Source organism: Python bivittatus, unplaced genomic scaffold (assembly GCF_059951505.1).
Source record: "Python bivittatus isolate LINGU-HERP-01145 unplaced genomic scaffold, Pbiv_v1 ctg000850_np1212, whole genome shotgun sequence".
Classification (NCBI taxonomy): Eukaryota; Metazoa; Chordata; class Lepidosauria; order Squamata; family Pythonidae; genus Python; species Python bivittatus.
In genome coordinates, this window is record NW_028277112.1 from 21,097,135 (window position 1) to 21,118,623 (window position 21,489).

The 21,489-nt window shown below is 37.3% G+C and overlaps 1 protein-coding gene across 2 annotated transcripts in view; it reads right to left on the reverse strand.

Annotated features, from left to right (window-relative positions):
• Positions 1 to 15,207, reverse strand: part of NREP (neuronal regeneration related protein) — a 55,343-nt gene extending 40,136 nt beyond the window's left edge. Inside the window, exon 1 of one of the 2 annotated variants that reach the window (XM_088129820.1) lies at positions 15,029 to 15,207. The gene's annotated coding sequence lies outside the window, so the exon portion shown is untranslated. The remainder of the gene's footprint in view (positions 1 to 15,028) is intronic. The other variant, XM_088129815.1, reaches the window with a different exon arrangement.
• Between the last annotated feature and the right edge of the window lie 6,282 nt (positions 15,208 to 21,489).

A 21,489-nucleotide genomic window follows, 5' to 3' on the forward strand; every position in this document is an offset into this window, starting at 1 on the left:
TCTGGAAGAATTTTATTCAAATTGCAACATCAACCAAGCCAGCTATCACTGTCCAAATGTGGACTACAATTCTCATATTGCACATCTACAGATGTCAGATGAGGAAAGTTGATGCTCTATGATAACTTTAATATTTAATTCACTTCACTGAAATTAGTGTATTAAAATGAATACTATGATTCATATAAGGATTTGAGTTGGTTTAATGACCCCCAAACAGCTTAGTTTAATGTTCATTTCTGTCATAAATATCCTGTCCCTATTCAGACATTACTTATCACCTCCACTCAAAACATCAATTCTTCCTGGAGAATTATTATTAGAATTAAGAGTTTGTGTTCAGATTTAGCTCTGCCCTAGTTCCCTCACCCAAACTAGGCAAAGTGAAGCCTAAAGTTTTAATTTTCCAGCGACACAGTCAGCTTCTACATTTAGAAACACATTCCATTAATAAGCATAGTGGAATGGGGAAGGGGTATGAGCTCAGGATCGGAACTTGGTCTCTCTCTGGGAAGGTACATATTAGTAATTTCAGTAAAAGATTCTATAATGGCCTTATAAATAGCAAACACTGGTTATATTTTGCATGCAACTTTGATCCAAATTCCAAGATGAACTATTATTCAGCTGTGGAATATGCCAAATCTTATAAAAGTGGTTCTGAATTATTTTTGGTTTCACTTTGTGAGTAACAGCTTCATTCAGTGCTGTTCCTTTGTGGAATCAGTTACAGTTTGATTTGCATCACTAGATGTCATGTCATTAGTGATGTAACTTCTGACTGATTTTATTTAGATTTTTTTTTTTTTTGGAGCAGTGGTGTCTGTCCACCTCATTTATTTTTTTCTTCTGGACATATGTAGAAAATCAAATAAAGTATAAGGTTCATAAGCTACAATGATTATGTTATCTAATTTTATTCCTATCTACTCTTTTCTCTGTGAACATGGGAAACAATTTTAACTATCTTCTTTCTGACATTTTTCTCAACATTTGTCTTGCAAGAAGGAAAGTCTTGTTTTGTGTTCCTTTTTGCAATTTAATTATCCTTTTGTTACTGTTCCTTATTATTTGCTTTTGTGAGCTACTTGGAGAAATTATGCTGATGGATGACCAAATAAATTTAGCAACAAATCAAATAAATAAACTAAAAATTGTATCTGAAATCTGCTAACATATTCATGAGGTTTTTTTCCTTCAAAGCTTCTCCTCCTAAATATGAATTGTTGTATTAATACACCAGTACATTATTGCAACCATTATATCACTGTAGAGTCACAAAATCAGAGCCAGTGTAATATAGAGATTATACTGTTCTACTTGAACTGGGGAGATCTAGATTCAAGTCCCTGCTTGACCACAGACTCATTGGATGACTTGGGCCAGTCATTGTATATCAGCCCAACCTACTACACAGGGTTGTTGTAGAAATAACATTAAGGGGACCACCCTGACCTCCCCAACCCCCTGTGGTTTGCTTTTAGCAAAGGGGAAAAGAAGCAGTACAAATGCAATTAAGAAATAAAGATACGATGGAGACATGATGATGATGTGAAGGAGATAATATTATTGCAGTGAAATATGCTTATGCCTATGTTTTCAGCTGGAAAGTTATTATTTATCTTCATCAATGTTCACTGATTTGAATTTATCTAAATATTTTCAGACTGGGCTATAAACACTTTCAAAAATACAGGTGCACAGCTTGAGAATTTCAGTGTCCTTCAAAATTTTTAAGCTTGTTGATAATGTTTGCATTTTAATAAACATTTTAAAATCTTTTATAATGATTGTTTTTATCCATTTGTTATTTTATTCAATTGTTGTATGCTGCCCAGAGTTGCTTTGTGTGAGATGGGCAACTACATAAATGTGATATATAAATAAATAAATAGACAAATCCAGAGCTCTGTAAATTACCTGCTTTGGGTTGAACAAAATGAAATTTTCAGAAAAGCTGGGGCATTAAAAAGGGGGGTTGTTAAGCTTTTTGAAATATTTTACAGTGGTTGGTGTCCAGATAGTAATAATCTGCCTTTGTTTAGATGACAAAATTAAGACAATTGATATTCCTTGCCCAATGGTTCCAGATGTATCTTGTGCTCAGGCCATATAAGACAGTCAAGTAAGAATTTTTGAATTCTACTAACCTAAAAGAAGCATGCCTTGAAACAGTTTCAAATTCTCCAATGGAAGAACATCTCAGAACCATGATTTTAGGTCTACTTTGAACTAACTGAACGCAAAGTAATCAATATACGCCAATGGTTTGACAAGGACTGCCAGAAAACAAAAAAAGAACTAGTGGTTTCATTTTCATACTCTAGACATGACCATTTATCCAGTTGAGGGTCCTTTTGCAAAAGAAGCATTATAAAACCCTTATCACCACTAAAACAGAGAGGTAATATATGCAACTTGGGTTTAACTAATAGTGGCAGCCCATTCAAAAGACTCTGCCAAATGCTGAAGCCTTGTTGCAGGATGACTGAAACCCCAACCTTCTCACCTGGAGTGTTATATTTCAGCAACAACTTGGGAAACTTGTTTTTGAGCAGTATATAGATAGGGGAATTAACATGCTGCTGAGATGGATTTAGCAAAAGAACCTTTGACACATTGGCTTCTAGTCTCAGTTGCAGAAGAACATAAATTAGTTAGACCATTAAAACCAGGAAAAGCTCCAGATATGGACTTAACAACTCCCCTCCCCCTAGCTGATAAGAATTCACTCTGATTGGTGGGCTCCAGTACTGGCTTCACTCTTCATTATATTGATAATATAGCCTCCATTCCTAGAGAGGCTGGAGCATGGCTATAATTATTTTTATCTGGAAAAAAAGGAAGAAAGATGCCCCATCCAATTATTGCTCAGTAAGCCTCCTTAGTGTAATTAGTAAGATCTATACTAGATACCTCTGTTGGTCATTTTTAGATTGGTTGAAAGAAGAGAACTTCCTAGCTGAGGAACAGGCAGAATTAAGAATGGGCTTATATATAATATTAGATCAGGAATCAGCTCTTTTTGCCCTCTTTGTAGATCTTGAGCAGGCTTTTGATTCTATCTCTAGGGAAAATCTTTGGGATAAACTTAAACCATCTCCAATCATTAGTCAGTCAATCGGTGTACTATATATACTTGATAAAAATGCCAGCTGGAGGGTGAGGTGCACCATCAGCAGGCCATCTCTCTGATGCAGTGCCCACCAGTAAGGGGATTAAACAAGGGTATATCTTGGATCCATTACAATTCAACTTTTATCAATTCAGTAGTGGGTTATTTAAATGAAGACGACTTCCATCCCCACACCACAAATTAGCAGGATGATTTTTATTCATACTGCTTAATGCAGATGGTGCAGATGATAATATTATCACAGACACCAGTAGGTTTTAGAAGGCCATGAGAACACCAACCCATTTCTGTAAGGAACACTCATTACGAAGTAACTAAGAGAAAACAAAGTCATGCATTCTGTGTGGGTCTTACTGGCTTGGAGCTTTGAGCAGTATAAAATAGAGCAGGGTCTCTGCTTTAAATATATGGGCTTCATGCTGTAATATTCAGTGAAATGACACACTCACATTGTCCAGGTTACTCTGAATTATTTCTTTTTTCTTCCCTAGAGGTGCCCAGTTGCATTGACATTTTTTGGAAACAAAACACTGAGGTCAGGTAAACCCAAGCATCAACTATGATAAACTAGATAGTGTACAAACCACCTTTCTAAGTCAGCTATTTCAAGTAACGAAATGTGTTTCTAATGTTACCCTAGCTCTGAAGGTAGGGCTCATAAAAATTGAAGCAAGGGTGTGGTTATATATGCTTAAAACTGTCTAAAGTTTAATTTTCAACCTCGAAGTCTGATACACCTTATTCTGACAGATAAATATTATTCTTCCTGGAAACAGCAAATAGAAGATGGATTCCAAAATTACAACTTTCACCTGAGATGCTGATGTCTCTAGAACAAAAAAAAAAAGTCTACGGTATGCTAGTTCTCAGACAAAGGTTCATCAATGTAGAATTACAAACTGTATATGTAGTAACCTCTCACCTAGAGTCCAGTTGGACCATAGCAATTTTAACCCAGCATTGTATCATACAATTAACAAATAATAAATTTTGTAGGGCTTTCACACTATTGCAGTTCCATATCTACCTGTCAGCAGAGCTTAAGCATAAATTCCAAAAATTCCTTATGATGAAAGGCCTTGCCTATCATATGCTTGTGTTTTATTCCTTTGTCATTTTTGCCACGATATCCATAATGAGCTACTAACATCTTTTTTAGCCCATTTCCTTGACAGGCAGAAGAATTTTATGTACAGCTTATTTTGGAAAATAAAGATAGTACCATAATTCTTGCAGACAATTACAGGTCTGTAATTGCAGCCTGTAGAATTTATGCTTTGCTAACACAAAGCAAATTATGCACAACTACAGGCCTTTTTAATATGTGTGTTATTTAGACAAGTATGTTTTTGTGTTGTCTAAGTCTATGGCCTGTAATAAAGATAGTTACTTAAGAGGTGATAAGGCTTGCTAAATTTCATAGAAACTAGAGCATTATTCTCTTTTAATACCTGCTTTAAAAAAAAAAAACATCTAATAGTTTGCTTTGAGGTGTATTATGATGAAAATGGCAGTGAAGATAGCTTCTTTACTATAGAATCAGGAATGAACAATATCCTTTGGAAATTTCAGATAGATTTGATTATAAGAATGGGCATAAGGAATGAATGCCTCTGCCAGAAAGCAGTAAAAACTGATTGCCCGTGGCTGATGCATATGAGATTAACTCATTGGTCTTTTCCATTAAATACATGTAGGCAATACATGTAGGCAGTTAAATACATGTAGGCAATACATGTAGGCAATACATGTAGGCAGTTAAATACATGTAGGCAGTTGCTAAGGCAACTGCATAGGATAACAAGATGTGCAATGAGGAGAAGAAATGGTCTCTTCATCCTCCCCATGACCTTGATATTGACATGGCCAATAGTAGTCTGATCACAAAGGTTAATCTGATTTGAGGACAGGTTTTGCTCCCCTCCCATGATGGTGTTTTACATAATAAATGGCCTCTCTCTCTCTCTCTTTTTCTTTTTTGTTACGCCTATCCTGGCAACACCATTTTTAGCATAACAGATTGGGAATGGAGATTCATGGAAAATTATTATCTGGATTAGAGTAGATTAAATTCATTAATTCCATCTCTAGTAATTGAAAATTTGAATTACCTCAGTCTATCCAAGAATCAGTCTTTGGCTAGATCCAAGCTTTTTATCCTGAATATATTTGTTTTGTTTATTATATAAAGTGTGAATTCTTATATCACTTTCCGTAAATGCAAATTTATATACTTGATATAAGTAGAACATTGAAAATTATGAGTAATACATACAATTTAATTCCTTGAGATACATTGAGTGTTATATAATTAGGTATTCCATACTATACACAAATAAATACCTATTATATTATTCTCACTTGGGTTAAAGTAACATGAGGCAAAGTATAGAAAAGGAGTAAGAAATAGCAAAATGAAGAAATTAAAGTCATGAGGTAAGAAAAAAAGGCATCATTGCTACAACTAGTTTATACCACCATTTATTATACGTCTCTTTACTTTTCCATCCTTACAAACTATACTTGTTTCTACCACATCCATAAGCTTTCATGCGTTGCATTTTGTTCTTTAACTAAATATAATACCATTCAATTAAAACTAATTATTTATGTATTTAATGTAGCGGACTGTTAGGCAAAACAGGCACTGCGGTTTGATTCTTAAAAGACTTAAGTATAAAGAGAATTTGGTTTCAGATCATAACAATATATAAGCAATTCTTCCATTATATCACCTGGCTTTTTAATCTATCATAAACTTCTGAGGGGTTTCTGCACTCTGAGTTACTGGTGAAGATTCAAAAAAGAATCTACAGTTCATATTGCTAGACTACGAATATTGCTAACTCATATGCTCTGGTGATGGTGGTGGTGGTTGTTGAAAAGGGTAGAGTTTCCCAGAATGTGCCTTGTTTTTAACAGTATTCTGCCTCTTTCCCATGGCCCAGTTAAAGTTCTATTCACCAGTTCTTTCCAGCATAAAATTTGCTGTCTTTACTGTTGATTCCTATCCTGATAGGGCACCAAATGGTGGTTGCTTATTTGCTGTGCAGGGTGTGTTAAAGAAAGGGAGTGATAGATTCCTCTGAGTTTCTTTTTCTTCCAGCTCAACAAACAATATAATGAGAAAATCTACCAATCATTCTCCTTAATGAGGGTTTGGGCGAGAGCTGGGGAGAAGTTTTCAGGAAGAACTTTCAGATAGTGATAACCTTTTGGAGAAATCTTATAAAGTCGTTTGTAGCTGTACAAATGTTGCTATCTTAGGGATTTTTTAAAGAGAATGAACCCACAAATGGATAAATGAAGGATTTTTTCCCCCTTTTTTCCAAAGGAAAAAAGAAGAGAATCAAAATATTCTCTAGAATATCAAAATATTTATTTCTCTATAAAAATGAGTATTGCCATCTTGCAAAGAATGATTCCAAAATTAAACTATCAAATAGAGGCTTAGAGACCCATTAGGATTTTTAAAACAGCATCTATATTTTAACAGATTAGAAGGCAAGAAGCACAGTCCATTCTGAGGTTTCTCTATTGGGAGAGCCCAATTTAACATTTATATATTATATTCTTTGAAATAAGGTCCAGGGGCCTTCTATTCCTCCTGTGACCATTCTAATTAACAATGTTGCATTACAATTGCAAGATGATCAAAAGATGTTGTGGAATGCTGAAGACTTCAAAAGTATGGGATGGGGGATCTTCACTTTGAAATTTATTTGTAGACAACTAAATATAGAATGGCTGCATTAGACATGTTTATCAGTCTTATTCTGTAGAACAAGACTGGCTATATTTCATGCAATAGAATCTTTCTAAAACAGCATAAGGCATGAGATATTGTATCTGGAGATTTTATTTCCTCTGTTCAGACATTTAACAAGGAATTCTTAATATATGAGCTCTCTGGCTAAGTCCTGCCCTCTGCTAACTTTACTCAAAAGTCATATCGCTGCACACAGTTGCACATCCAGCCTGATTCTCTGCAGGGATAAAGCCTATATGCTACAACTATACATGTATAAGCTCCCACTTAAGCTAGGAAGTGAAAAGTAATGTTCAGAAATGAAACTGTCTTTTAAATGACATCTTTTGCATTTGTTTTCAAGTGTTCCACTTAATATGATTTGGCCTAAGCTTTATTTTTTTGAGCCATACCCACTTTTGGATCACGTGGCACACAAGACTAAATGTCATCCTAGGTTTGCCTCCCTGCCAAAGTTGCCTTTCCTCTCTTTATAGGATTGTCTTACACATTTATTTTCCCAGCAAGAGCTATAATTTGTAATGTGCTGTGCACATGGCCATTCTTGGGTTGGGGATCCTGTCATTCTTGCATAAGACTTGAAATTTACAGGGTAGTTTTTAAAATAATGAAAAATATTTGTTTCATCTCTTGCCATTTTTACATGTTAACATTTGTGTGAGTGTGTGACTATGTCTGCGTGATGCTGTGAGAGAGTTAGGCTGTTTCACAATATAAAAATAACTTCTAATACAGATTTTATTTATTCTAGAATAATTTATCTGCAGTAAATTCCAGAATCAGCCTTCCTCCTTAACAGCCTGCCTATGAATAGGAGGATGAAGTTCAATTTAATTTTTTTCCTCCCTTGTTATATGACTCTAACTAAACATATCGCCATGGTGATTTGGCAAACATATCACTCACTCACACACACACACACACACACACACACACAGACTCACCCTTTTGCATTATCATGTCCTGAATCTATATGACCTTGGTTATCTGAAAAAGTTAAACAGGGTTGGACCTGGTTTCTATTTGGATGGGAGATCACCAGGACACCTCATGATGTAGACTAGAGTGGCTTGCTGAAAAAATAACCCAGCAGTAAATTGCAAATGATTTCTGTACTGTCCCCAAAAAATGGCAGGGACATATTCATGAAGTCACCAGGAGCTAAAATTGAAGGATATTTTCTTACTTCTTTTTTTCCTTTCTTACAATTTTGGGTGAAGGGGAAGGAACATCAGATCTGGATTATTCTGCATCTCAGTCCTGAATAAATTTTGCATTTTAAATTATTCAAATTAGATTTATATACATTAATGTTTAAAACATAGATGTACAGATCATGAAAGAGAGCCAGTTTGGTGTGGTAGTTAAAGGCACCAAGCTAGAATCCAGAAGACTGTAAGCTCTAGTCCTGTATTAGGCATGAAGCCAGCTGGGAGATCTTAGCCAGTGATTGTCTCTCAGCCCTATGAATAAGGCAATGGCAAACCACTTCTGAAAAATGTTGCCAAGAAAACTGCAGGGACTTGTCTGTGTAGTTGCCAGGAAACTGACTCAAAGGCACACCAAAAAAAAAAAGTTAATGAAAGGCTTGGTTTTAACTTTAGATTTAGTATTTTTTCATTTTTTTCCCAGAAATTTGGAGAGTAAAATATCTAGCATGCATTTCAGTAGTGTAATGAAATATGTTGGATGAGATGAATTGAATGTACATCAGCAAAGCCATTCCTAGATCTACTTGCACCTTGAAAAAATGGATGGTGAAATTTTTGAAAATTGGAATGTTTCTCTTAAATATTTATCTGCAATTTATTGCTGCAATTACGAACATTCAGGCATATTGTCAAAGATTACATTAGAAAGAGAGTTCCTTCCACTTCATCATATAACCCTCCTCTGAGCCTGCCACCTGTCAGCTGGGCTATTTTGGGACACAGGTTTAGCACTCTTTCAAAAGAGCGCTAGACTCACGTTCAGAAATTGCCTGATTAGACTTTTGCTCAGTATTCTTCTACGTGAGGCACATTTGAAGGATTCAGTGCAAGAGAAGTTTAAAGTTCTTTGTTCCTACAAATCATATAGACGGTATTGCTCCTTTTCATATATGCAGAAGGTATAGAAAAAAGAAACTAGCAAATGTTTCCAGTAAGAAACCATTATAATGATTAGTCATCTCTATTTGTACTTAAAGCAGGCCGGGCTACAGGCCAGTCCTTTCCATAAGACTGGTCCATGTGAACGATATCTAGTGTAACCAGCTTTGCAAGCTTTTCTGAAATCCATAACATCACATTTGACTTTGGTTAGCTTATTTAATGTGTCTTAAATCAGGGGAATATGTATTTATCAGCGCTTTCTGAGGAGAAAATATTTTCTCTACCCTGTGAGTGATTCATGGATGTTTTCCATGGAAACCATAAAAGAAAGTAGCTGCAAAAGAACTTAATTAGATGGAGCTTTTATACGTTTTACATAGAAAATTCTAAAATGGAAAGAGTTATTTTCTTTATGTCTTTAACAAAGAAACACCAAAAGGTCAGATACAAACAACAATTTCTCAAGCTTTCAGAAAAAAATATTTTCTTAATGTTTTTTATTTCTCTGTGCACGACTCACAAGCCCACTTCTATCAAACTGTTAAAGCACTAGAATGTCTGGGATTCTTGTCAAGTCTAGACTTCACATCAGCTCAAAAGAATTTCAGTGTAATGTAATAATTCAGGGGCTACACAAGCATCAGTATTGCACTGACAGTGTGCAAAGTGATTTGTAATTTTGATAATGTTCATTCTTCATACAACAGATAAGACCATTAAGTACCCCCCAATCATGCGAGGAGGAAGGGAGAATAATGAGATCATTCGTGATTTGCCTAGGATGACTGTTAAAAATTCACAAACTTGAGTTAAGTTAATTACATATTATCAAGTTGGGCTCAACCCTGGTGACTTTATGAACAAATGTATCCCATTTCGACCTGCCTTAAGTGATAATCCTACCTCTTTTTAGGACACTTAAAGTGCTGTCAAAATGGTCTATACAGCTCCCTTAAGCTCTTAGAGAGGAAAGATACATGTGTTATATTATGTCTTGCCCTCATGTACACAGGCCTCTTGCAGCGGGGATGGGGGGGATTTCTCTGTTTTTACATGGCGTGTGTCCTGTGTAGTATTTTCAGTGACAGTGACCATCGGAGACACCGTCTGACCAGTTTCATCCTTACTGACTCTTCAAACACAGCTAGCCAGATGTTATTCTATGGGGTTCAAACCCTCTACTAGATGTTAAAGAGAGATTACCAGGAGTTAGAGATTACCAGGAGTGTTCTCTGTGATCTCATTCATCTACCATATCCATTGGTATCTCCTTTTTTTGCTTCACTCAACAAGCTCACTCTGAACAAGCATAAATGTTTTTTCTAGGTCATTTTGTTCTCACATCAGATGCTGTATGTGAGTTTTGGCTTGCTGATCATCATCTCAAGGGAACAATGAGTCTTCATTTGGGCCAGGACTGAGTGATTGATTCTTCTTGCAATCCATGGAAACCTAGGTGTCCTCCAAATCCATAATTTGAAGGTGTCTTTCTTCTTTCTCTTACTCTTAATTCCCTGCTTTCACGGCTGTTCATTACTACAAAGCAATTGCTTGAATTATCCTGAACTTTAATTATCATTATCGTCATTGTTGAAAGAACAACAAAAACAAAATTCAAAATAAAATAATTTTCTCTTACTCATGGCTACTGAACACTTAGAACAGAAAAATCTGAAGTCTTTAACATATACACATACTATGAATCTTGATATATATATAATTTACTTGACATTGTTCTGGATCATGAGTGCATGGAGGAACAATTCCTGCACTGCAAGGAACCCTACAAAGACAGTACTGAAGGCTCCCTGCAGTGAAACGTCTCGTTCTACATTCATAAAGTCAAACCACTCAGTTCTAGAACTGTTATTAGGTTTTGGCCTCCCTTCAGTTTTATCTCTAAGTGCAGCATAATCCTTTTTCCAGTCTGAAAGAACAGTAACCATTCAAAAATAAAGCAAGTGAACTCAAAGGCATCATTAAGTCTGTTCCCTATCTGTGCTGACTCCAACCACTGAACATAAATACTGATTTTATCAGCATACTTTGACTGGGTTTAGTTATTTGGTCAAGCTAGTGCAGGCAAAGACAACCTGTGGTTCATTCAGTTTTGTTAGACTATAGTTTCCATTTCCCTTCACAATTAATCATTCTGGCTAAGGCAAAGGGGAAGCAGAGTTTAACAATGTACAGGGGACCCATGTTGCCAGTTATTGTATTAATAACTAAAGGGTCTGATAGGATCTTCCTTGGTCAGTCTGAAAATAATCAACATAAAACTGCGTCCTTCAGCCTGAGGACCAACAATTGGAAATGCAGTATGAGCAGGCACAAGAGCAAGATATAATGAATATTTGTTCCTGAACAAGCAATTTCTGTGGCCCAACTTTTTGTCCTGAATCGCACCACCAATCAGGCAAAGAATACATGAAAAACCCAAAGAAAAGGTACATTCATAGGATAATTTCATATTTGTACTCTTTGTAAGTTATCTCCCAAATGTATGGAGGTGTCATTGCCAGGAGGATAGCAGAAGCCATTACATCGATGACTCTCCTTGGCCCTTTCACATCTATTTGTGTGATTGCAGCTGTCAATGCTTTCAAGCAGCTGCTGCATATTCCGTTATACCAATCTTACAAATCATTTGACCCTCACTACAGATACATCTGCTTTCATGTTGGCTGTCTTTAGCTATTTTTGCAGCTCTCAGGAAACAATAGGACTAAAACTATCACATTCAAAGAACACAATGAAGACATAAGCTCAAATGAGCTGGCAGCATACAAATAGTTGAAACAAACAAGATATAACAAAATTAAACTATAAAAACCAAATATTATTAATGTGTGTGATGTTCAGGAAGAGGTCATGGGAAAACAAAGGTCTGTGATCATTTTTGGAGAGAATATGGCCAAAAAACTATTAATTCTGTAATAATTCAATGTGGAAAAGAATTATTATGAACATAGCCTGGAAAGCAAAATTTATACTGTTGCTGGACATGCAATGGTGTAACAATGCTGCGCTTGGGATATATTCTCCCACGATGTAGCCAAACAACAGGAAAAAAGCTTTTTTTGTTGTTTTTTTTAAAGCCAACATATAATGCAAGAATCCCTGTGAGATGGTCCAGACAAGAAGCAGAACCAGGAGTATTAGCTCTATTTTTATTATAAGATTACATTAACAGAATCTTGTAAAACAGAAAGTATTTCTCCCCTCCTTTCCTTTTACTCTCTGGAAAACTAGGGAGGGTCCCTTCTGAAACATTTCTCATGCTCTCTCTCCTTCCGTGGGCTAAGATAACTTTTACATGCTGGTTGTCTAGTCTGTGGCTCTCCCTCCTGTCTCCCAAGGTCATTCCCACATACTTGGGAACCAAGTATGTCTACCATTGTCTACCATTGTTGCTCAGAGTCACCTGGTAGTGGGCAGTCATGTAAACAGAATGAACAAACAAAATCTACCCATGCATCCTGTCTGCCTTATGTCAGGGACATGCACACTTGAAGGACTTTGAATGCCCCATGGTTTTCATAGAATTCTGAATAAATGTGTTCTACTGGTATTTATCATAGGGTTAATTTGCTACTACTGTAGTGGATTCTTATACAGCTCTCTAAAGGAACCCAGTCAATCTTCCCCAATGTGGATATTTCTAAATGTGTGGGCTACAACTCTCAGAATTCTGCTGCCAACACAAGTATTGTTGAGCATTCTGAGAAGTGAAGTCTACATGTCTGAAAGGTGCAAGTTGGTCCAGATATAGGCAGAGTAAACTGGCAGTGAAAACTGGTGGGGATCATAGAATTTCTGACCAAATTTCTTTGTTAGCTGTTTACTTGACTGTCCGTCTTATACTTACTTTGTAGCTAATTGTCCCTATTCCTCTCCCCAGCAACTAGGTAGAAAGATGGCCAGAAGAGCTGCTGTTTGTTCTCTTCCAGTTTTCATTTCTAGCCTTCAGAGGAGTCTTTAGGGGTCTCTGCTATCAGAACTCAGCTTGAGCCAACCAGCGTCGTTGAGAGTCAGGTGGCATACAAATTTAATACATTGTTATTGTTATTGTTATTATTACCCTTGAGTCAGTGTTGACTCCAGTAACTGCCTGGACAAGTTCCTGCAGTTTTCCTGGCAACATATTGAGACGTGGCTTGCCCTTGCCTGCTTCCTAGGGCTGAGAGAGAGTGACTGGCCCAAGGTCACCCACCTGGCTTTGTGCCTAAGGTGGGACTAGAACTCCCAGTCTCCCAGTTTCTAGCCCAGTGCCTTAATCACCATTATTATTATTCCAGCTTTTGACATAAGTGCTACATAATCAAGATCTTAGAAGTTACTAAGCTAGAGAATCAGCGTACTTACATTTCAAAAGAAAAACATGGTGGGCTCATATCTTCCCAATAATATAGTAATATGTATTTTAACAGATTACTTAACTGACTGGGGAATGCTAAAGATCGGGAAACAGACATAGAAAATGATGCCACATGAGGTGTTGAATAATAGGCATTGGATAGAAGCCACAATGTCATTAGCTTCATGACATCATCCAAGTTACATCAGATCTTCTTTTCTGCCACTACCTCCCCTTGCCAAATATTGGTAACAAGTTTTAAGTATCAGGACAATGATGATTATTCAAAAATGACTATGGAACGGAAACTGGTAAGGATTAAAATGTTAGTATCTAGTCACTAGGTTTTGCAGTAATCTCTAGCTTTAGTCTTTTGCTAAATACACCAGAAGTATTGTTAAAATCTTTGGGCATTGCACTTTTTAAATTATTCCTCTTTTCCTTTCCCACATAGTAGCAACAGCAAACTCTGTTGCAATAACACACAAGGACAGCTGATTTAAATGAGGCATACACTGTTGGATAACAAATAGCTTTCTACGCAGAAAGAATGCAAGGAGAGAAAAACACTAAAGCTATGAGTATCACTCTTATAAGAAAGAATCCTTTACGCTTGCTTGCATGAAAGGAAATAAAGATAATTTTTATTTAGGAAATAACATGGTGATAGGAAACCAAAGCTACTTAAACAAGAGCTAGTAGTGGCCTCTCCTCAATTTTGGAGAAATAATGAATCAAGCAAATACTTGAACTGCACAGCTCAGAGTAAAAAGTGAAAGAGGAACTGAATTGAGAGAGGAAGTGTTAAAAATATCACCTAACCGACAGGAGGCATATTACATAGGGACCTGCAAAATAAATCTTTTAGGCAAGGAAATGAGATAAAGTTATAGAGTCCCTCTGCTAAGTGCCTTTACATCTATTATCCCTGGTGGTCAATAGGTTTATAGGAACTGAAAGCCATATATGCAAAGTTGAATTCCAGCATAAAAATTAACCTTTTTTTTCTATTTGTCATATAACACCCGTGATCTGTAAATCCACTATGACTAAAAGAAACTGTGTCCAGCACCAACTTCTGGTGGAAGAAAGCCACTGGTCCTTAAACATAATAATTTCTGCATTATATAAAACATTCTAATTCTACTAGAGCCAATTAGTTACAGCAGTCTGGAAATCTGACCTAAACAAATAACATTTGTTCAATTAGAATAGGAAGCAGTCCTCAGCGTGTCATATTCAGTTAATTCTGGTTATTTCAAGAAATCAGTGGACTGATATTATGTTTACCAACTTTATTTTAAAATAAATTCTCTGTGAGAATGCAACAGACCTCTGTGGGGAAATGACTGTCTAAATGCAGCATGAATCATAGAAGTGTGCATGAAAATCTCATCTTGCAAAGTATTAACATTTGTCACAGAGTCAGTTTAGTAGCTTTCCCTTTTTGAAGTTTAAACTTCTACATATAAATTATCCTATTATGTAGCACAGCTGACACAGGCATCCACAAGACCTGATGCCTTCATCAAAACAAGCATCACACCATTGCAAACCAAGCTTAGTCCCTTTTGTACATGTGTGTGATATCATGACACACATGCAAAAGGAGTGGAGCCCACATCATGGCAGCACGATGCTCATTTCATCATTATACGCAAACGCATACCTACCTGCCTCAGAGAGCTGACACCGTGGACATTAAACCTGAAGAATGAGGGAGACATGGTGGCAGGATCCAGTTACAAGTCTGAAGAATAGGGCATTGTGTGATTCTTTAGTGTGATTCCCCCTTCCCTGTCCCTAGAGTCACCGAATCCATACTTAATCCAGGATATACGTTCCAAACACTTTGCAATGCCAGCAAGGGACTAGGCTCAGGACAGCTCTTCTTAGGACCAAGTTAATATTTCACTCATTGCATAGCATGCTTAATCATCCACCAATTTTCTTTATGCAACCCAGAGGGTTTCAGTATAGTTGGAAAGTAAATGAACCTGGTTCTAACTGTAGGGGTTTGCAATGAGAAGCTAGGAAAGCAGCTTGGGCACTAAAATCTAGTTGTACAACTCTGTAATTGGAAGGAGTCAGAAGGAGAGAAAGAGGGTCCCAAACTTAAAATATATGATAAAGAAAACCAAACCTCTATGCACACAAAGATATGGCTACATTATATATGCCAAATCATATTTCTGGGACTTGTAGTAGAAAATTCAAAGAATTTTGCTTTCCTCTTCAAGAATCTCAGATCTAGTATTCATGTAAATATTTGCAATTTATACATCCCAAGCTTTTAAAATAGAACTGCATCCTAATGACACAGCAACTGCATATTTTTGTAAGAGTCACACTTTTTATCAGCACAGACATTGATCTGGTTTGTTTGCTTGTGTCAGATTTGCTAAGCAAGGGTTCAGGGACAAATGTGGGGAAAGATACCAAAACAAAAAACCCCACTAGCAATACACTTTTTTTAAAGTTCCAAATCAAAAGACTAATGTGAAATTACATCAACTTCCCAGTGTGTACAGCTGTTCTAAAGGAATAATCCATATGTATAGTATTTTTCCTTCTTGTATTTTCCTTTGAAATTCTTCTGTGAGTGTATTGTGTCAATGGGATAAAAATGGATTTCCTTTCATTCATTCTCATGTAATAGCTTTATAGATTGTTTTGTAAAGCCAGTCTCATTAAAGAAAATTCCTGACCCACTGTGAATCAGCATATTTAGATACTTACATCAAATAATGTTACACTGCATCATAGTCACAGAGGAGACAATGTTAAATCTAAATTTTGCACTTAACAGTTTTAAATAGATATAGAACCATAGGCATCTGGTGGAAGATGTCATGATGTCATAGCACAAATGACATACATTATATGATTTGCATCTGTGCTTTTTGATATAATTCATGCTTTAATTTACTTTTGATCCACTGGATTTCCAAAATGCAAATACAAGAATAAATTATTTATCAGAAGTATCCTCTCTCAGGCTATGAGAAATATTCAAAGGCAGCTAGTGGGAATCTCTTTAATATGGTTATATGAGCTTTATAATATAATTGTTGCTGCTGAAATTTCATGTGATCTTTTAAACCAGGAAGGGAAAACTACTGGAGAGACGTAAGGTCAATTCTAATTGAGGTTAAAATATAAATTCCTCTAAACATGAGAGTATAATCCTCATTCTTTCCTGTAGAAAACATGGTAGGTGCTCTCAAGATGTAGTTCCATTCCCTCTAAAATAAGGGCCATAGACGGCAATGTTATATTACTGTACTACTATTACTACTTCTAATCTCTTTGAACAGCTACAGTTGCTGGAACTCCATAGTATGAGGTATGTGAATTTAAATATATCATAACCAAACTTAGAATGCAAGGTGTTCCAGAATATATCAACTGGGAGAGAAGGTGAAGGGGACTGCTACCTGAGTATTTAAAAGAAAACCAAGGGTAGTGATAAAAATGGACTCAGTAACTACTATCTGTAGAATTACTATGTTAATATGGTCAAAAATAGATATTACCACACTTCATAAAATCATGTTAGACAAAAACAGACCTCTCTACTGTCAGAAATAAAGTCAATTTCACATAATTTTTCAAAATGTGGCATTGTTAGTATGTAACTGTTATCAAAATGTTAGAGGCAAAGATAGAATGGCAGAGTGCAGTCCAGAAATGGCACTTATTTCAAAATGAATGTACAGACCTCACGTAGTAAAAATTATGTAGCTGTCCTATTCCTCTTTTATCCTGGGGAAAGTCTATCCATGGGGTCACTAAGAGTCAACACTTGACTTGGTGGCACATAATCAAACAATCAATTTAGCACACAGAAGCACAGCAGGCTGTCATTTTGTGCCAGTTAGCAGAGAAATGACCCAAAAGAGAGAGAAAGGTTATGCCAAAGTATTTATATATTGACCAAGTTTTGCATTCAATGTTTGAATTGTTCTTGCAGGATCTTTTAAGAGATCAATTCCATGATGTGGAAGCATTCCATATAGGACATGATCTAAGAACACCTCTTTATACAAATGTGCAGACAGAAGGGACAGGGCTTGGACTGTAATGCTTCAATCACCATCTTGCCTGTTTTGACCATCCTTATGGATGCCACTGAACAACCTAGAAGTTTTCTCAATTATATAACATGGTTAGGTTCTGTTTAAGCTTGTGCACTGGATTATTTTCCTTGTACAAAGAAAAATTTAAAAGTGAGCCTTTCAAAGCCAACATTCATGGAAGGGTTTGTAAAAATAAAGCAGAAAAAGATGTAAATCTTATCCTCATCTTCTTACTTGCATTGGGAGTTAGAAAATCAAAGATTTAGCAGTTACAGATAAGCACTTATTTTGAAATTGTCATCTGAACCATCTTAAACCTGAAGTATAACTGGAAGATAATCACAGTGAAAGGCCAGACAATTTTGCTCATAATCTTAAGAAATGGGAGTGCTCTGTAGAGTTTCCTAACAACGAACAATGCACATCTCTTTGTCCAGCTTCATGCTACTACAGGTAAAATAACCATCTTATACTGGGTATTCTGCATCTTAATTCCAGTTATGAGACTAAGGCCCCACATTGGTGCTGTTGGTCTAGTCTTGGGGAAACTGTATCAGGTGTCCTACAGAATCAAGTTTCACAGCAGTCACAGTTACATAAAACACTGAATAATGCTACAGATTATTTTAGTTCATTCCATTCTGGTCCAGCACTCATTACAAAGTTTTTCTGTGTCATCCCTCAACACTACATCAAAATATTTTCTCAGTCTTTAATTCTCTTTCAAAATCAAAAATCTATAATCAATTCTAGATTATAATTGTTCAGTCTGGTATAACTGTAAGTGGACAGAGCTTCAGGGACAGCCAAACTGGAGATGAGAGACCATATATGGTTTGTGGGCTGTGGGTTATCCATCTTATTCCAGGGTGACAGTTTTGAAAAGCAGCAGAAAGATGAATGTAACGGACAACTTTGTCCTTCCGTGCAAGAATTTATCAGAGTGATATATGAGCAAAGTCGTGAGCATTCAGAACCTGCACATCACAGTCATGAAGTGGTTATAATAATGTTTTCATTCAGTCAAGTGAGGCAATTAAAAAGGTGTCTTTTTTCTTTCAAGCCCTCCTGCAAGCCAGTGACTTCTATCATTGCTTGACAAAGATCAAAGTGCTGGTAGCTTCCATTATGTTACAAGCTTTGTAGATTATAGTCAAGAATGGATAAGAGAGGCAATGGAGTAGTGTATCACAATGGCTGTAGTAAATTTTTTTTTAAATTGCTTATTTATCTGCTGCTCCAAAAAAACCTGACTCTGAGCTGCTTACACACATATAAGCAGGAATAAGATTAAAACAATATACAAGAATCTGCATAACAATAACATCCCCAGCATCCAGGACTAGCACAGACATATAGATACCAGAAGAGGACAAGGCAAATATAACCTCTCAGACCCCAAATACCCGCTGAAAAAGCCAAGCCTTAACAGCTTTGTGGAAGGCCAGTAGAGTTGGAGCCTCTCTGTTGTTAAGGGTAATGTGGTTCCAGAAAACAAGGCCTTACCTCAGCAGACAAGGCCTTACTTCAAGATGCCTGCAGATGACATTCTCTAAGGAATGAGATCCAAAGGGAAACCTCCCTACTAGAACTTTATCGACAGGCAGATAAATGTTGGGAGTAGGCATGCCATAGTGTTCAGGTCCTAATCACAAAGGACCGAAGATAATGACCAGCACTTTGAACGGTACATAGAAATACATGGAGAACCGGTATAGTTCCCAAAGCAGAGGTATTATATGAACAAACCCACTGTGTTCAAGCCACTGCATTCTGGACCAAGTGGTCTTTAAGGGCAGAATCAGGTAGAACACATTGCAATAATCCAAACAGGAGTTGACCAAGGATGAGTGGCAGTGAGAAAGCCCTGCTGATCCAGAAAAGGTCATAACTGATACACAAGTTGGAGTAATACTAAATCTCTCCTCATCACAGCTGCCACCTACTCTTTGAACAGAAACTGTAAGTCCAGGAAGGCCCCCAGTTGGACTATGGTCCAACTCTACACGAGGAAGTGCTACCACATGCAGAGTAAACACAGAATATTACTGAAACCAGAGGGCCTTCATACCCAAAGCCTCTCTGTCTTGTTGGGGCTGTTCTGAGCTTGTTTCTCCTTATCAAGACCCTAAAAGCCTCCAGACACCAAGACAGAATCTCAAACTACATCTCCTGTTTGGCCAGGAGTCAAAGTACATTGATGATATCTGACTCTGCACTCTCCCCAATGGCTTCAAATAAATGTTAAATATGAGGGGTGAGAGTGTCAATGCCTGTGGAACTCCACATTGAAATGCCCTAGATCTCTTCCTCTCCCCAATTACCACTGTCTGGAACTGACCACTCAGGGAGGATAAAAACCATTGCAACTCAGTGCCCCCCATTCTGAATCATTGTAGAGAGTCCAGAAAGATATATGATCAGTGGTATCAAAGACTACTAAGAAGTACCAGGAGGGTCACACTTCTCCTATCCAAGTTCTGCCATTTGTCATTACAAGAGTGATCAATATGGATTTGGTCCATACCCTAGCTTGAGCCCTAACCAAAAAGGTTCCATATAATCCATTTTCTCCAGAGCCTCCACAACTGCAGCCCCATCGAAAAGGAGAAGGTTGGAGACCCACCAAGAAGGGCTGCGAACTATGCTACATGTGGAGGAGCTGATATTGTGGAGAACTCTACCCACTTCCTCAGGACCAACTGGCTCAGATTCACCCAAAAACCTTAAAGATGTAATCTGTCATATCCTTAAAACTAGCCAGCATTCATGACTGAGCATTGTCCTCCAAATGTCCTGCAAACTTTTCACAGCATCCCAATAAATGGTCTTCCAGACCATCCTTCTCTAACAGGGTCTAGATCACTTTAAATAGATCTTCAGGAGTCTGAGCATGTAAGAGAGAAGAAATATTGTCATTTCGCTGCTCGTATTGCCACATGTAAGTTTGAATCTGAGCTCCTACTCATGTTATTTTTTCTTTTCTTTTCTTTCTTTATCTTTTTTTTTGTTTGTTTTTGCCAGCAATTCTCTAGGCATCTTTTCTGTTAGCACCTCCAGGAGCTCCTTTGGATTGGCAAAAGAGGGCAGACTGTTTCAGCTGCAATCCAACCCACTTCATCTGCTCTGGGTTCATGGCTAATGCCAAACCTGAAACCCAAATAGGCATATTTTGGGGACAATACACCCCACCATCCAAGACTTGTAAATACAAGCTAGTTGCCCTTTCATCCACCATAATGTCAAGGAGAGGTTTATTTCAGGTAGACTTGGCATGCAAATGCAGCAGCCAGAGTCCAGGGCCTTCAAGAATATGGTAACCTGACATCTGGAATGAGGATGGGGGGGAGGTGATCAAAAGCAGAAACTTTTCAAATACTCAGCCCCGCCTTGAGTGGCTTGGTTCCCTCTTCTTGCCATATTTTCCTCTGCCCACCACCATCATGATCTTCATCTCTTCTTTTTTATTTCCTTCTCTTTCAGCACTCACTAGCCTGCGGACCTGCCTAAGATCTCCTTCATTATCATCTAATCCAGTCACCTAACTTCTCTAAGATTTCCCTTAACCCACCTTTGCTATACATTCCATTCACATTATCAGCATGTGCCCTTGACAAGACAAGCAAGTCACTCAGCAAACCCACTGGCTAATCTTCCTCCAGTTTCTACCTCTACATCTCCACTATTATCTTAGTCAGGGTTGGCACACTCCAGGTTCCTTCAATTAAGCAGTGCCATCTGTCAGGACCTCGGAAGTACACATTCTCTATTGCAGCACGTGCCCTATGGAATGAAATCCCCCTGAGATCTGAACAGCCCCCACTTTGCTGGTGTTTTGAAGGGGCCTGAAGACCTGGCTCTTCAACCTTTGGTGAGGATGACTGAAGCCTCCTTTTAACCTAGGTTGTTTTCTTTTGTTTCCACCCAGTTTGTTATTCTACCATCTCTACCTTTTTTTGTTTTTTGTTTTGTTTTTATTGTCTTGTTTTTATATTCTAAATCATTTGGAAACTCCCCAGAGTCACTGGGAGTTGGGCAGCATATACATTTTAATA